The sequence below is a fragment of the Symphodus melops genome, assembly GCF_947650265.1.
Source record: "Symphodus melops genome assembly, chromosome: 13".
Classification (NCBI taxonomy): domain Eukaryota; kingdom Metazoa; phylum Chordata; class Actinopteri; order Labriformes; family Labridae; genus Symphodus; species Symphodus melops.
This window is the reverse complement of record NC_136703.1, coordinates 18,837,475-18,855,008: the sequence shown is the minus strand read 5'-3', so window position 1 is coordinate 18,855,008 and position 17,534 is coordinate 18,837,475. Positions and strand designations below refer to the sequence as shown.

At 41.1% G+C, this 17,534-nt stretch overlaps 1 long non-coding RNA gene across 14 annotated transcripts in view; it reads left to right on the top strand.

The window, feature by feature from the left end:
- The first annotated feature begins 283 nt into the window (after nucleotides 1–283).
- LOC306833616 overlaps nucleotides 284–17,534 on the top strand; it is a 191,044-nt gene continuing 173,793 nt past the window's right edge. For all 14 annotated transcript variants that reach the window (XR_013780372.1, XR_013780373.1, XR_013780374.1 and 11 more), the window contains exons 1-2: nucleotides 284–440; nucleotides 1,595–1,702. This is a non-coding gene — a long non-coding RNA (uncharacterized lncRNA). The remainder of the gene's footprint in view (nucleotides 441–1,594; nucleotides 1,703–17,534) is intronic.

The window sequence follows — 17,534 nt, the reverse complement described above, 5'->3', positions numbered from 1 at the left end:
TAGCAATAGCTATCTACAATAGCACATTTAACTAAACATTTTTTTAAAAAGTCAATGTTATGCCTGTATGTTAACCTAATATTAACCTGATTGATTTAGTCTCAAAATCTAGTTTTAAAGCTACATTTTTACATTTGGGTAATTATTTTACTCCATGCGCCGTGTTTATTTAACGTCAATATGAACGGTATAGGAATACAGCCTGCTGCAGTGCATGATTTAACCACTAGAGGCAGCACTGAGCACATCGTTGCTGAGCAGCATAGAACCGAGAAAGAAAAAACGCGCATTCTGTATCTGCGTTCCGTCAGCGGTGACTGCCGCTTTAAAGGGTTGAGGCGGCGTTTACATTTGTGTCAGATAAAAGCTACCAAAACGAAATAAAAGAGTGCTCTGCCGAAGTTTCTCTTGGCACACTTGTCCTTTGGAAAGTCTTTGAGGTTGGTTGAATAACCTTTTATTTAACCGACAGCTGTATAGCCTTCACTGGGCTGCCTAGTGTTGCTGTTAGCTAAACTGATAGTTACATGTTTACAGTCTATGATAGTTACTGCAAATTGTTTGCAATTACCTAGCTTGGTAAATTGATTAAAGTAATCTTACTGTGTCATATGATATTGCCAGACGAAATGTTGTGTACAGAGTGTCTCCCAAACAATACATGGTGTTACACTCTGGAGTGGTCATCTCCAGCTGTCAGTTAAACTCACAATCATTTGACCAAATTGGCTTTGTTTAAAATACAGCTAGGCGAGATGAGCAGCACTTTGGGTTTCTTTAGGGCTGTTTATTTGCAAAAAATATTATGAATAACTGTCTGAAAACTCACATATGGGCAAATGTTAGTATTTTTTAAATGCACCTTTAATTAAACCTCTGTACAAGATAAGAGCATGGTTTTACTGTTGTTGGTCATTGCTGCCACTTTTCAGAGATCAAGCTTCCTCAGTAAAAGTTCTGGTTTTCATAGTTGAACTGCTGGGAAAAAATAAAGTAAAGAGTAAATACTTACCCATAGGTGGTGCCGGTCCAGCCAAAGGCCATAAGCAGTGTTAATATTAGCTAATGATCGATCACATCTCTTTCATATGCATTTGTTCTGTCTATCTTCACATTGTCCTATTGAGGGCAGAGGAGATATTCACATTTTGATATAAGAAGGCATTTCAGGATGCCCCTGCTTTCCAAATGTGCTGATTCTTGTCTAAAAGCAAATTCCAATTTATTTGTTGTTTTTAATTCTTCTTATGTAAATTGACGTAGCTTTCAAATAAACCAGAAGAAATCTCTGTTGCTGAAGGTTTTCAAACTAATGGCTCAGCTTGTAACTGTACATGATATCAAAAGTACAAGCACAAGTGTGGATCCTATTGCAAAATGAAATCTTTATGAAATCTTTAATGACATTTTGATGTTAAACCGTGGCTATTCTTTGTGTATTGCAGAAGCCAGTGTTCTTTTGGGAAAGAGAAAACAATCAGACATACTTTTAATAATGCCATAGCTTATAGAGGACAAGAAGTGATCACTATGCTTTGTAATGAACTGAGTTGTTTTTTTTACCTTTCACAATATGTCTTGTGTTATGTTTTAGAGATTAGCTGGAGTACAATGAATGAAACAGGCTGGTGTCTTCTGACGGGACAGAGCCTCTTCCCAACCTGCAGTTTGTAAAAGAGGACAAAAACAAGTTAAGGAAAAGGTAAATTTCTACACGTTTTATTCAGTTCCACTCAGTTGCCCATTAGTGTTGTGTAACCATATACATGAGTAGTGTCAGCTGGAGATATCAGTGATTAATCGCATGCATGTGACTTTTACAAGACAGCAGTTTGTGTGTATGTGCTTGAGTGTTCCTTACCATATTTCAGTGCTGTCAAAAAATCATTGACATGTTCCATCCAGTTCAAATAATGTTTAACCGTTTTAAAGGGTCTGATGGGAAAGCAAGTCATGCGTGACTTGTAATTGGAAGAAAACAGTGCTGTTAACATTTCTCGCCATAATGAACAACTTGTAACACATTATTTCTCCCCGTTTTATGATCGTCTTCTGTTTCTATCTTAAGTAGTTTATTCTTAAATCTAAAATCAAAATAATAGTAGTCTTTCACCATATTATTTTCCTGCCCCTTAACATGGCTGTGTTCAACCACCATTGGCAGTGTTGCAAATCTATGTGGATGACCGTTTTTTGACACTCAAGAGTTTTAAATGATTTTTGCAAATTTGAAAAAGTATGTTGAATTGTCAGGTATTGATAAAACACTGACATACATTCCAGTTTGATCTGTTGTACTTTCCCTTTTTCTGACTCAACTTTCTAGGAAATTAGCCAAATCACACGATAGTGTAAATTGTTAATGTTTTTATTTTAAAGTGTCCTTCCTATGTTTCATCTAAAACGTTCTCTGAACTAACAACGTGTGACTAAAGTGTGACGAACAAAAGCAGCTTAAAATGCAGAAACATGACTGCAAGTGCAGCTGCCACGGTTACCCACTCCCGAAGTGATTGAAAATCCACCCTCATTCATTGTGTACTGCAAGTGGCCGCTTTACGCCACAAAACGTGCTGGGACAAGTAGGAACCAGGCTGGCCACTTTTAAGGAGCTTTTCTTCCTTTTTAGGTCAAAATCAGGCATTCATAGAAAACGAAGGAAGATGATTAGGTTAATTTTGTTTTCTGGAGGGCTGGTTTAAAAAGACTCTAGACAGCGAGTGACCAACAGAGGTAGGTAGCGCTGAATTGGTCGCAGGCTGTGGGTCGCACGAAGCACTTTCAGTGTTACCGTAATCTGAGAGCTCAACTACTGTACTGGTTAATAACAGAACTGCAACATGGCGAAAACAGATTGTACTAGAAAAAGATACCTACCTCAAATTGCATATTGTGGACTTGATGAATGATAAATGTAATGGAAGTTTAAGCCTTTTTTCCTCTGTGATACCCCCCCAAAAAACAACTTTTTTTTACTGATGTAATTTATACTTTTTATGGTATATACTGAAAAAAATGACTTTCACTGACATCATGACATTAGTGTCTGCAAAAAAAGAGTTGAAGTCATTAAAAAATTTACCTGAATATTTGTAAAAACTGCTTGGACTTAATGACAGCGTAGCACTTCTTCATTGTGTTATAACATTACAAAGGGACAGGGATTAACATGGCGTCAAAAATTACATCTGGTGGGACGAACATTTGAGATCTTGCCCAACTTGGATTAACCCATCACCAGCTGGGTAATCTTTTGTTTTATTTGGAGTATGTGGTGACCTAACCTGCATTGGCATATTCTAACAGATGCTCTTTGTGTTATGTGAACAGTCACACAGTGTTTGTGTCCGTTCTCTTGTTTCAGCTACCTTTCAATTAAAACGTTTGTTGTTACTTGTGTTTGTCCACACAATCAATCTCCTCCTTTTTTTTTTACTGACAATGTTGCATTGTTTGTTTTTGTCATCACATCATCTGGAGCATCATAAACTTTTTTTTTTCTGGGTTCGTCTTAGATCTGGCAAACCAATCAATCAACGAAAAGAGCCGATCAAAACGAGAACAAACAGTCATTACCGTGGAGATATCTGCAGAGCCATGTAAGAGGAAAAGGGTCTGAGGGACGGAGATTTAGCATTACTGCTCTTAGACGGGTGAAGAACTGTAAAATAATGTCACTGAAGAAGGCTAAAAAGGCTATCATATGAAATCATGTATTACATTTGACATCTAATAAAACTGTTCCTTTCATGAATACAAAATATGAGCTTAAGTGACATTCGGTTGTTGAGCAGGATGAGTGAAAATGATAAAAAAAAAAATTTTTTTAATGTCTTATTAATGATTTTATTTTTTACAGTTATCTCGCCGTCATGTTTTCATTTATATAGAAACTGGCTTGTAGATGTGGTGAAGATTATCCCGCAACACTTTTTTTGAAACATGAACAAGACAGAATTTTCAAAGTAGCTGTATACACATGAATACAAAAATCAGAGCCTTCGAGCATGGGAGGAATTTTTACATTTGTGAGGGAGGATGCAATCAGTAGCATGGGACTCGCAGAGGCCTCCTCGGGTGACAAATTGAAAGTGTCTCGGTCTAGTTTATAGCCCTGATCAGGTCAAACGAAAAATATTGGAGGTCTGGGTGAGGAGACAGGCCCGCCTGGTGCAGATAAATGGACTGATCATTTCTTATTGAGAAACAATTCCTAAAAGGTAGTTTACTGTGTGACTGGGGAAGCGGCGAGCGGAGAGTAGAACACGCTCCCACTGCTCCCTCCCTGACCCTTCCTCCACTGCCGGAATTAAATGGATAGAGAGAAAGCGCGTTTCTGATGGCACTCCTCCGCCAGAGAGACACTCCATTTGTTATGAAGTAGGGGTTCTGATGAAGTGTAGGGAGCTCCTCTCTCTTTTTTTCCCCCTTTTTTCATCCTTCCTTTCTCAGGCACTACAAGGCCGGCCTTCAGTCTGCTTCACATGAAATGGATGGAAGGAGCCGATTGAATTTTACACTCCCCTGGTCATGATTAATGTGTTTGGTGTGCAGCTTCTTGGCAGTGAAACTACCACTAGCTGGTGCTCAAGCTCTCCCATGGCTGAATCCTAAAAACTTTGCTCAGGGATAAGGGGGGGGGGGGGCTTTAGCTCAAGAAAGCAGCCCTTCCTTAACCCACGTCTCCTTCAACTCTTCTCCCCTCGTGTTAATAGAAAATCTCTGCTCTTGCCCACTCCCTTGTTATTATTTCACGCTCAGTTTCTCAGTGTGTTCTGTACCCAGTGTTTCTTGGCAGGCTGTGCTGTAAATGTCAATTTATCACTTAACCCATTGTTTGAGGGTGAGAGGACTAATAAAAGATGCCAGGTCATGTTATCGGATTCTTGAACAGATGCTCACAGTGTCGGTGTGCAGACTTCATATGCAGACCTGAAATAACACCACATATCCAAGAGTTGACCATTTGTATACTGCTGATAATTGCAGAACGTAAAAAAACCCAGTAAACTTGTATGTACTGTGTAAAATTCAAGCGGTGTGTAAAGTGTCAGTACTTAGCAGCACAGTTTCAGTCTTCTCAGTAATGCTGTGAGCATGTCACTGGATTCAAACAAGGACTGTGGATCAAAGATGAATAAAGTGGTAACTGAATGTAGGAGCCAGTAGAATCCTCCTTTCTCTGTTATTTATTTTTTCAATATTTTGACCCAGTTTATTTAATTTACCTCAGATATCCAAGACAACAGCCCCATCGTATTTTGTCTCAGCCCTGTTTCATCATCGCAGCTTTTCCAAACTAATTCACTGTTCCAGTATCAAACACATTTGTCTATACAGTAACAGCCTGATAGAAGCCCATTAAGTGGATTGTAGGTCGCCCTGCTAGTACTACCGGTGCATCTACTGCCGCAGTCCAAACCCTGCTTCGATCATCGGGACTTCAGCTTATGATGGATGGAGCTGTCTCCCTCCAGGTTGTCACAGCATCTGTTGCATGGTGCTTCACTGTATAAAGCTCTGTTGCTGCTTGCTTGCTCACAGATAGGTCTCCAGCACTGTTTGTGCACGGGCTGTTTGGTGTGTAATGATGGAAAATGACAAACACAAACCTACCTTTCAGCACAAACCTCCAGAGTTTAGAAATGATGTATACCTTACAAGCTATTGCTAACAAGGTGAAATTGTTTTTTGTTTTTTTTGGAATGGTAATTCACTACCATTCACAGAGGTGATCCAAGCCCCCTATAGCCTGACCTGAGCTGACTCCTAACAGAATGGGTGTCTGTGGTTGAATGGTTTTAAGGTAGCTGGCAGGTCCATCCTCTACTTAAGTTGATGGGAGTGAAGGTATAGAGGGAGGAGAGAGGCGATAACTGGAGATAAAAACAATGGGAGAGTGACGAAGGGAGGGATGGCGGAATGAGGGAGAAATCAATAGGAAATCAGTGTTTGGGGAGGGCCTGTCGTTTATCAGGTGACACGGTTAAACAGCGTTAAGGCACTAAAAGTGAGAAAAATATGGGCTATCCCCATGCTGGTATTGATCACAGCGGAATGGGGCGGCAGAAGGCCGAAGCCACTAATAAAATAAGACGTACCTGAGTGGGAATCAGCCAGGGATCGATGGGCACAGTGATCAAGGCCAAAAACATCTTCACTGGGATTTAAGCTCAGCTCTGCCCTCCTTTTCACACCTCAGTGTGAACATGGGTTTGTGTGATTGAATTGGTAGGGCCACTTAGAGGCACGTTGAGCGGGACTAACCTGAACTGTGACGAGAGTGTGTTGGATGAGAGAACTTAAAAGTGTTGGATGAAATTAAGAAAATGTAGTCAATGTGTCCCACACACTTCAGTTTAAAGATATTATTAGTATTCTACTGAATTTTTTTTTTTTTTTGTTAAAGTTAGCCGGGGCAAAACGTCCTATCTTCTCTGTAACTGCTTTAGCTTAAATTCTTTATTGATCACATTAAGAGTTACACCTTCAGGACTTTATTTATGTGCCTGTAATCTTTAAACAGTCTTCAAAGTAGGCATATTAGATAATATATGTGCATTTACAAACACTTTCAGGTAAAATGTTGTACTCACTATTTCTTTACAGCATTTTGACTTGGCAGAGTATAAAAAAAAACTTCTTTCTTCAAAGGAATTATAAACTTATCAACTTATTAGCATAATCTTAAAACACACCTAATATTGCTGACGGTATTTAAAATCATGTCACCTTCACAGTCTTGTAAATAGTCCTCATCCTGTATAACAACAGCACCTGAATTGTTGCAGCGTCCACATTTTACTGCTAGGTTTGGAAAAGGTTGTAATTCACTGTGATCTGAGAAGGACATTTTCATTCCACGATCACGTCCGTGCAGCGTAATGATCATCCTTAACGAAGAGTGCAGGGCAGCGCTCTAACATCAGCAGCAGTTGCAGAAAAATATGAAAACAATGACATTAGAAGCTTTCATTTTCACACGACATTTAGCATGTCAGTGCAGTTTACCAAGCAGTTTGCAGGCTGAGCTGTTACCTGAAGTCGTGCTTTAGTTTCAACCTTATTTTGATTTCCCTTCAGAGCATCAGCCAGATGTTTGACTTTCCAAATGTTGTACCCTTTGAAAAAAAAAAAAAAGTGTAATGTGTAGTAGTAGACATGTTTTCAATTCGTCAGTATAGGGGACGTGAATTTCAAGATTACTTTTAATTGAAGTTTTTAGCTTTGCCTCATCAACTCTTACTGTTTCTCTGCTGTCAATATCGATGCAAATGCTGCAACATCCCACACTCTGCTCCCCTCTTTATCTTCATTCTCTCCCATTTAAAGCTGCTGTGTTCGTCTCATCGCGCCAGAGGTTTCGTCTCAAAATGGGCCATAAACAAAAGAAAAAACGGGGAATTCAGTTGAGGCTGATAAACATCTGGCAGTCTGCATCAAATGAGTATAGCAAGGCATGGAAGAGGAAGGTTTTAGTATAAGTGTCTCACTAATGTTCTTTGTATAGAAGTACTGTGTAGATAGACATGGATCTAATTGTTGAGGCCTGTTGTTCAAAGTGACAATCCTTCCAGTTATTTGAAGATACAGTATCTTCTGTTGTTTTTTTGTATGCACTCGATTCTTCATAAACAGAGGTCTGCGGCACAACTGCCCCCTTGTGTGAAAAAACGTTGGAGGCTCTTTGTTTTTGAAATCCTTGTAGACCACGTCTACCTTTTGTACTCGGTATATATTTCAACATCGCATACAAGTGTGTAATAACTGCTGGCCAGCTGCTGTAGCTATTGGAAAGTTCTGTTTGTTGCCGGACGTTTAATCTTTCAGCATGCTGATCTGTGAGCAGCTATGCTATTCACAGGCTGTAAAAGGATGCTTCCTGTGTTGAGCAGAAATGCCAACTGGTCAGTGTAGTTCAGAGGCAGTGTCAGGGGATGACAAAAGATCTGGATACTTTTTATTCAGGACACAGAGGTAACTGGTGGCTCAGGAAGACTTACGAGAAGTGACTGGAAGCACTTTAGCACCCACTAGTTTCTGTGTTAGTTTTTCTCTTTTATCTCCACACTTTTCTTCACCTCCTGCCTCAGTATGTTAAACAAGTTCTACAAGTGAGAGGCGACTGGGGAGGGAGCAGAAGTGTGACAAATAGCAGCAGATCATGCAGAAAATGTGCAATGCTAAACATCAGTTACTGCAGTGCACATGGGAGAAATGATGTTTTTGTGCAGTGTTTGCTGTCCAAGGAGTTCTGCTGGAAAAGTTAAAGAAAAAAAAAAAAAGGGTTGCGCTCACATCTGGGGACTTGGAATTGAAAACATGGCTTCCTTTTCACAGTTGAAAAAAATTATGTTGAGTAGGGCAGAAAAATCTTGCTGGGGTTTTGAGTTTCTTTTGATATGTCCTGATGGCGATTATGAAATCCAATAAAAAACTAATTAGGAAATTAGGAGGCAGATCAATAAGGTTTGCTCTGGTGGAGCATGCTGTTTGTGTGCGTCTGTTTGTGCCTGTTTGTGTGTGGGGCGGTCAGTTTTTTTTTTTTTTTTTTCCGACCCCCCTTCTGCCCAGGGAGTGTGCTGCAGCTCTGACCTGGCCAAAGCAATTGTTACTGATACTCCTCTGTGGATTCAGTTTGCTCTACCCTCAAATGGCTGTAATTTATATTTTGTTGACTGCCTTTTTCTTCGTCCGTGTGTAATCTGATTCTATCGGTTCTCATTTTTGCTAATTCCACCCTTCTAACGTTACACCTAATGTACCCTGAAACCTCTTTATTGCTCTGGATTTGCTTGCTTACTTAATTTGTTTAGAGTTGGTTTGAACTCCACAAAAAAAACAAAAAACAAGTGACGTAGTTGTGTTTCATTGACAGGAACGTGATGAAGGGTTGTATGAGGTTTCTCTTATGCCCCTGTCTTTGAAGATGGATGGCTGTTCATATATTATGTATAAAAAAAAACTTGCTATCTTCAATTTTACACTTTCAGCACGTTGACCGAAGTAAAAAAGTTAATTATTCATGACATTTAGATCTATGTTTATCGGAGCCTTAAAAAAAAGGTCACAAATCTCTTCATTTACAAACTATAGTGTGAGGAAGATCTTTAGCCGATTAAGACAAGTGTCGACCTGAAAACCGGATCCCTCCTGGGGAAGGGGTTGAGGGGTGTGTTGATAAGGTGTATCTTTGAGTTGAGGGTTCAAGCCATGGGCCTTTTGGATAATAAATGGGATTGCCAGGCCAGGCCAGGACAAGAGGATTGCAGGGTGTATTGGACAGTACCGAGTCCCGACGCACACCCAGGTCCTCTGCTTGGCCCTATTTGCCGCCCACTAGTCGGTATGGAAACAGGGCCTTATTTAGCGGCCGGACCCGTCCGTGTCCATCGCTGGCGATTTGTCCTTGTCTAATTACGGCTGCTGGCTGCTGCCCGCGTGCACATGACTAATGGAGGGGCTGGGGACGAGGAGGGGGCGAGGTTGGGTGCAGGGGGGGAGGCAGCGGGGGAGGAGGAAGCAGTGGACGAGCAGACCGGCCGCCGGTGATTTGTGGACCAGCTACTCTGTCATTGCCCCGGACCCATTTGTCTTCAAGAGGAGTTTGGAAGAAGAGGGGTGGAGATGGAGGGGATGGCGGTAGCGGTGGGGGCTTCAGGGCAGAAAATGGTTTACAATGACTCCCATTTTCCAGCACTTTCATCCTTGGCCACAACTGCGTGCATGGTTTGCCAGCGATGGGACGGACCGGGAGGCGGACTTGATGTAGGATGTGACAAAACCTTGACAGCTTACTGCTGCTATTTCTTTTTAGGGGGTTAGCTTGATGGCCACCCTCCTACTCCCCTGAGAATGAGCCTTATCTGTTTTGTCCCTGTCATATGGCGAGAGTAGAGGCTCTGCAGATTCAATGCTCTGCTCTCTGGACTCAAACCTGGACAACAGTTTTATCTTGCATATCTCTGACTAGGCACATACATCACCCACAGTTAAGAGTTTGGCTGTTGTGTTTTCCACCATTCCCGGCTCAGTAAGTAAAGCTGTTCTGATATCAAGACCAGTGATATCAAGGCCAGGTCTACATAGGACCTGACCCTTGCTGGTGCGAGCTGTGCACTACAACCCCTCACCTCAATGCATTACATTTACGTCAGCATAATAGAAAAAGTAGCGCTTGTGTTTTCGACGGAATTAAGTCATCATCAGATACCCCAAAGTTAGTTGAATCTCCTTCAGCAAGTTTAATGAATCTCCCGAATGAGGTGATTGGATAAGGTCATTTTTGTCAAATTTTACTTTTTTGGTACTGCCTTTGTATTCATTGATAATCTGTAAACCGAAGCTCGTTTTGAATGCATTTTGCTTTACCAACTCCTTTCTCTACTGGCCTTTTTTTGTTCTCCAAATCCCTCCAGTTATGGAGCCTGCTGTAGCCACCTGCGTCCCTTTCCCACCTGGGGTCCTTATTAGACCCAAGCTCAGGTTTCTGCAGCCGCACAGACAGGAAAGAGCAGCAGTAGGGCAGGAACTACTAACTCTGTATTGATTTTACACTGTTTTTTATCTGCCCCCCCTTTTGCTCTTTCTCCAGGTCTTTTTAAGTAAATAAACACCAGATTTGTCATGTTTGTCCAGTAAGAGGAGGGGGTGGATAGAAGAGGTATGGGGTGGTAGGTAGAGGCCAGGTTCAGGCCTCGTGCTGGGTCAGCCATGATTCATTCTGCCATCTCATGGATGGAGGGATTTGGGTTCGATTGTTGAAGGGTGCCTGTGGAGCCTCTTTCTGACCTCCCTCGCTCCTGTCCCTCCCTTAGCGCTTCTGGGCAGCTCCGGTCCTAAATCACCGGCTGTCAGCATGTTGGCAGAACAATGGTGCGGGGTCTTCTGCTGCATCTCAGGCTCCAGCCGACTGGACACAGTTTCCTCCATCGTTAGTGTGAGCTTGTACCTTCTCTGCTCCTTCCTGGCCCGAGAGCCCCAAAGGGCCCAAAGGAGGCGAGGGGTGAAGCTTAGCCCGATGGTCTGATGAGTCGCAGGGCTGGAGGACTGTTGGTATGGGGGCAGGGAAGAAGATATGTTTGGTTATATTTGATCTCTTTTCTTGCTTAATATTAATACCTTGTATGTTCATGAGATTTGACAAAGATTTGAGTGGAACTCTTTTTGAGGTAATAAAGTAAGCCAGGATCACACATCAAGTTAAGACTTAAATAGATAAATAAAATGAAGTCAGTTCATGTCAAATGTATTTCACAAATTATGGAGAAAACAAAGTTGTTTATGGACTCCCATAGTTTTAGAATGTTGTGCCTTTTCTATCATTCAACTGAATCTCTTGTAATTGATCGTTGGTTAGACAAAACAAGTATTCTAAAGACTGAAAATCAGGCTTTTGGAAATAGGTAGATAATCTCTACAATTTTTGTTCTCCAATTTAAACTGATGAATTAGAAAAATAACAGCCAGATCAATAATGGAGATCTTACATTTTTAACCTAAATAAACCTGTGTACTGTATAATGCCTCAGTCAGAGCTATCTCTCTGTCACCCTTGACTCTTTTACCTCCAATTGTTTTCTCGACTACTCGACTTGCCCTCCTCTTTTCACTGTTTTAAGTCAAGAGTCCGAGGTCAACCTATCAAATCTCCTAACTGACGGTCGATCAATATGTCAGCCGCCCTACACTCCCTCAACAGTTATGATGATGTCCGTGGTTCTCTGCCTGCTTTGGCTTCCTTGCCTGCCGCTACAGCGCACTGAGCAGGGGATCGAACCCTGCCTGTCAGGGGGGCTCACAGAAAGCATGAATCACCATTACTGGAGCTGCTGTTTGCTTCCTGGTGCTTAGCAGACACGTGTAGAGTAAAAGCCATGATCAACCGTACACACACACACACACACACACACCACCTACATTCACACAAATTATTTTTTATTAGCACAAAAAAGAAATGTTTCATATGCTGGAATGTAAAAGTGAATTATTCAAATAGAAAAAAAAAAATCACACTCGTTTACACAGCACGCACACAGCTAAATGTGCACACTCTATCACTCAATTAAATGGTAGTAGGTATTTGACCCATTAGCTCTTGGAACATGATCCAGCCCACCCACCACCTCTGGACTTGTTACCCCGGCGTGAGCTCAGTTCAGTGGGCCTGCTCGAGCTCCGGTTACCCCTGTAATCTCATTGGAACGCTTTAGCCACGGCGAGCGGATGCCTGCATGTCCGACAAACAGCCCACACACTAATAGCACCATGCTTTGTGTTTATGAATTGTGCTTGTGTGTGTGTTCATGCACAAAACAATGCTTGTATGGATCTGTTACTGAATACTGAGCAAAGGAGCTGGGGAATACGATGTTGAAAAATGGTTTGTGTGCGTGTGTACGCAAGCTCTGTGTTTGTGTGTAGAAATAATATTCTAGTTTACAGGATGCAATTTCCCCTTAATATGCCCATCCTAATGTAATTTGGCGTCTATGGAGTGTCTGTGCACTGGGCCGGGCTGGTGTGTGTTTCTGCTGACTGCTCTGGTTTTGTCTTTATATGGATGAGTAGCTCTCTGGGAGAGCATTATGCATCCTTTTCAGCATTTAAAGATTATGTGCACGGTGGCGGCAGAAGCATTAGACAAACGAGGAAATATGTCTTTGATTAAAATATCTTTTATCTCTTTATTGATTAAAAGGCTTAGGTTGGTAATATAACGTCTCTGGCCCTCCCCTCCGGTTCTTCCTTTGCCTTTTATTTTTTTCAGCCCAGGACAAAAGAAGATGTTATTTTACGATGAAAATTTCATCTCTACAGGCTAAACGTGTAGCGCAATTGTGTGATACAGTAGCATAATGACACAATTAACTATTTTATTGTTTTATTCATGCAATTTAAATCACAACGACCTTATTTATTACTCATACAGGATTATTCACAGTGTCTCGTACAAAACCTTTTTCTCACTGTTCACTTTGGAGCAGTAACTGTCACATTAAAGAGTTTTGAAGACAAATATTCAGTGTCTTAAGTCTATAAGATAGTCCAATTATTCAAACTGGTGACAATGAGATGTCAACTTTTCCAAAGGCAAGGTCATCATTTCCCAATTTCTTGTTTTTGTTGAATGCCTGATGAAATGATTGCACCATTTTCTTGATGAATAATATGAAAACATAGAAATGAGAGGACTTCCTTCTGTTAGTTAAGTTAGGCAAAGTAATACGCTTTGCACTCGCTTTTAAGGGTTAGGGTTATTTAAATAAACATTTCATTGATTATGAATTGATCATAAAATCTATCGTTAATCCTTTTTCATATAACGTTCAATGTTTATATGAAGTCCTGTGCTGCTACGACTTACAAATTAATTCCTGATTAATCTTCCTGATCTTTAAGTTTAAGTCTTGAAAACAATCAACAAAGTTTGAACATTTTAAATAATTTTGTGATTTTGTAATAAGCATTTGTGATTCCCTTATATTACATCAATCATTTAAAAAAAAAAAAAAAAAAAAGTATGGCTTATTTTTTTTACATGCTGGCCATTAGACTACTTAACTAAGACTTAGGGATTGAACTGATGCATGAGTTAAACGTCGCTATTGGTCCATACCGGTCTGTTTGACAGAATGCAGAATTCTCCAATGTCAGTAGCCGAAGTCTATCTGGTCACAACTGCATTACTGCTAATACAGAAAATGGGTTTTTTTATTGGGCAGAAGAAATAACCTGTTGGGAAAACATTGACTTGTTTTTATGGTCAACCAAGAAAGAAAATGTTTATAGTGTAGTGTGGTCTTGTCGTCTTTAAGAAAGATCAGCAAAATGTTTTTTTTTTTTTTTTTTTTTGCTGTGACATTTCATGCTGAGTGACCTCTACCAACTAAATACATCAAATCTCAAAGTTAATGAAAAACAGACACAGAAAATACACAGAAGTAATCAGCTCAATTATTTCAATATTCGGTATCAACTCTGATTTCACAATTGGTGCACCTCTACTTGCACTGCTACTCTTCTTAATCCACCACCTGCAGGTCAAAGAACATCAATACATCATTAATTATTGAGTTAAGGAGTTGAATGTGTTCTTTTTCCACAAGCATGTGCACGTTGTAAGTGGAAAAGTTGGGCCGGGACACTTTTTGAACCTTGACTTCCCTGAAGGATCACACGTGACGGCAGGCTGACAGACACATTTACACAAACAGGGTGGACGTCTTGCTCACAATGGCTTGATATTCTCTGGTGGCTGCGAGACATCAGGGTCGAGCCCCGTCTGTACCTCATTAGTCAGGTCACGAGACAAGCTGGGTGAGAGGCCAGCTCATGTCCTTAAGTCATGTTTATGTGTCCCTGTGAACACCTTACTGTCAAGACTTTTTTGTCCTTCCGCTGATGACAGAGAGCGACCGAGGGAAGAGTGGGATCCTTTCTGTGTGTGTGTGTGTGTGTGTGTGTGTGTGTCTTTGTATTGGTGGGTGTCTTGTGTGCTTGATTGGAAGACACTGAGCTGAGGCTGAATGAGAACAGATGGAGATGTGCTCTTTAATTAACCCTGCAGAATCACAGGGCTGAAAACAGGCCTCGGTCCGTGAATAACATCCAGCACATCCAGGCTGTGTGTAAGGTGCAATGTTAGTGTATATGACTTGTGTGTGTGTGTGTGTGTGTGTGTGTGTGTGTGTGCGTGTGTGTGTGTGGGTATAGAGTCTGCTGAGGAGTAGCCGGAGCATCGACCCGTTCCCCCCCCATCCCCCTTCCCCAGAGCGGGGCGTTTTATTTCTCATTAGCGGGCAGCAAACTGCTGGGGGATGAAATTTGCTAACAGGAATTAAAAGTGCATTAACACATCTGAGAGATTCATTTCTGCTAATAGTTTTATTAGTGCTCTGACCTTTAAGTTCATTAGAGGACTGTGGGAGAAGGGAGGGGTCGAGATCGGGAGAAGAGGTGGGATAAAAGGATCTTAGGGCTCGCTGCACTGGGGTAGACCTTTTGGAAACAATCACAAAAGGGACACAAAGGCAGTAGATGACCTCATTGTACATTGGTTGTGATTTTCTTTAGAGACATATATACTGTACATATATATATATAGCTGTCTTCGATCTTTTCCAGCAAAAGCAGTTTCCTCTTCATTCACTAGATGATGCTAATGCTAGAGTGCTTCACCTTCCAGCAACTGCTTTCAGTTGATGCCAGCTGAGTCGCAATGGCCTGATGCTAACCTCCTTCCACTCAATTACCAGAATTTATAACACAATGTTTTTCAGGTCTGTTAGCGCTCGAGTGTATCACTTATCCAGCCGGTTAATTGTTTATGAACTATGTCCTCCCCCTCCCTCAAATGAGGTGAGAGAACCAAGAAAAGAGCGGCCAGTTTTAACAAGAATGGCATTCAGTGGAGGGGAATGGGTCAGAATAGTAAACTGTCCTTTAACTAAAAAGCCGACCAATCATGTTGTGCAGCCGCTAACCGTGTCACTTCTATATGCAATAGATGAAAGGTTAGATAGTGCCTGAATTTACTTTGCCACGCAGTGCAGCTAAAAGGGAATTAATGTTGTTTTCTTTCTGCTTTATTGGAAAGCAAGTGAGACAAGTTACAGTGCAATTTGCTTTGCCCTGTTCCCCATAATTAGCACCGTACAGAAATGAAATAACATTGACGAGAAGGTCAATAATCCTGATCTATAGTGAAATTAATCCTGCTATCGACACAACAAGCAAACAATACAATTAAGAGCAGAGGGAGGAGAGAGCAGGGGGGGAAAAAGAAAAGAAGGAAAGGAGCAGGTCTGAGGGATAGGATGTGTTTTATCTCCTGGGTTCACTGTGCAGAAATCCTATGAAGGTTTCTAATTAATTCATCCATTGTTAATGAAGGCAAGCGAGGAACCAGGGATTATACATGAGAAGAGGAAGCAACACAATTAGAGATACCAGCCGAATGATTGCTTTTTTAACTTGTTATTTCTTCCTTGTACTTCGTTGACTCACTCAGGTCTGTTTATTGGCCGTTCTCAAATAAGGTTTAAATCTCCTCTCTGTGCTGCGTCACTGTATGACACGCTCACGGGTGGTTGAATAAAAGTTGATTTATAAGTTACCTGCCAAAGAGGCAACAGGTAGAAATATGTTTGAGACAGAAAAATGTTTTTGATGTTCTTAATTTGTTGTTAGCCTTGACCAGCTCTATCACAGTAACTTTGTTCAACAAAAAGCTCACCGTCTTGTACTGCCAATGATTCAGTGATCCATACGCTCGTAACCTTTTCTATTTGCATACTGAAAGATACAGTCAATGTTATTTTCAAGTTAAATGTTCATGTATAATGTTAACTGTGCTGAACCTGTTTTTATCTCCAAACTTAATCTTTTTAGCAACTTCCTTTTCTTCCTTTTTTCACGACATCTGTACTTTGTTGTTCCAGATTCGAACCATGTTTTGCTTTTGAAGCACACACAAGAGCAGGTAAAACAAAGTTCCCTAATGTAGTGAAGGAGAACTTGAATTACAATTATTCACCTCCAACATATCCGCAGAAACTTGCATCGTCTACGCCTGCTGTGGTAAACCTGGAACAAACACAAGAGCAAACCTGGTTCTCCGTAGCTTTACTCAAAATAATAAAAAGCAGTAATGGGGTGTGCTGTCCTGTCAGCCCATAGAAGATAATCCAGTGCCAGTGACACAGGGGGCATGGTGCTGTTTCCAGCTGAGTGGTTTTAACTGGCGTTCGGACTGGCCTATGGATCTAGAGGGGAGCAGAGGCCGAGCACGGTGGGCCGCCGGAAGGATGGTGCATCTGAACGTCGCACGGTGAAGAAGGATTGCCTTTCAAGAATTACGAGCCATTAAATCAGAGCCTGGAAATCTCAAGGTTCCCCAAGACTGCTGCACAAGGAATCTGGGCTGGAGAAATATTGTTTATGGTTTAAAAGGCCCGGCGATGGATTTATAAAAGAAACATTCATCATTGCAGGAAAACGGAACAAAACATTCCGGAAATAAATACTCACTCTATAGGTATACTTGTCAGCCAGACAGCACAATAACAAGTGAATTGGGAGGGAGATCCTTCATTTTCTGGCAGCTGGCCCCCAAACATGAGATGTGTGTGTGCGTGTGTGTGTGTGTGTGTGTGTGTGTGAGGGGGGGGGGGAAACTCAGTGGTTTGTTGCGTCTATGAAAATATCAATGTAATATACAATCCTGGTGTGTTTCATATGTTTACGATATAATCTTTTGCTGAGGGTTAGAGTTAGTCCACAAAGTTTTGGTAAACATTTTTTTCTATGATCTCATTCTTGACATGCCTTCCATTAGTCGTTCTAATAAACACAATTAACAGTATTGAAGGTATCTTAAAAGGATATCATATTTTTTTTTGCAATTAATAATCTTCAGTAACTTCTATTTTTGAAGTTGTCGAAGATTTCATCTCACAAAATCCCATTTTCCCATTAAGCTCTGCTTTTCTTCAAACTGCTACAAATGCTGTCAAGTCGTACGGTCCTGATTT